Source organism: Mastomys coucha, unplaced genomic scaffold (assembly GCF_008632895.1).
Source record: "Mastomys coucha isolate ucsf_1 unplaced genomic scaffold, UCSF_Mcou_1 pScaffold4, whole genome shotgun sequence".
In the NCBI taxonomy this organism is placed as follows: domain Eukaryota; kingdom Metazoa; phylum Chordata; class Mammalia; order Rodentia; family Muridae; genus Mastomys; species Mastomys coucha.
In genome coordinates this window covers 42,019,450-42,020,030 of record NW_022196910.1, presented here as the reverse complement: position 1 = coordinate 42,020,030, position 581 = coordinate 42,019,450, and positions in this window count along the sequence as shown.

Sequence of the window (581 nt, the reverse complement as noted above, 5' to 3'; positions counted from 1 at the left end):
TTCATTTAAGAAATGGTGTAGGCATTAAGATGGTCTATCCATAAAGTCATTCACCAACTGTTTCAATGCACAATGGTTCTGCTTGGAGGGGGCACAGACATTAGGTGAGGGTAAGAATTTGGTTCATTAGCTGTGATAATTTAGAAAAGCATTCATCTCAGAGCAACAGTAACTTATAAAGTTCTCTTCTTCAAATTTGATACGAGAGTTACAAACGTCAAGCAAAGCATTCAGTCTCACTCTTTGTTGTTCTCTTACAAGTAACCTCCCTAGTTAATCGTCTATGTTTCTTTTGGGTATATAAATACTTTTGAAATATATAAACTGTTCTGAAAACCATAGTATAGTGTAAAGACATGAAATAAATAATACTACTAATAGAGAGGCTGATATAGGAGAAGCAAGATTTCATGACCCTTATGTTGTATGCAGCCAGACACTGTCACAAACAAACAAGCTGAAAGTATATATAGATTGTACAATGTTGGACCTATTTCTCCAATTACTAAATTGGAGAGACCATTGGATGACAATCAACAAATTTCTAATTCCTCATATTATTGGATTTCAATCGATTAGGA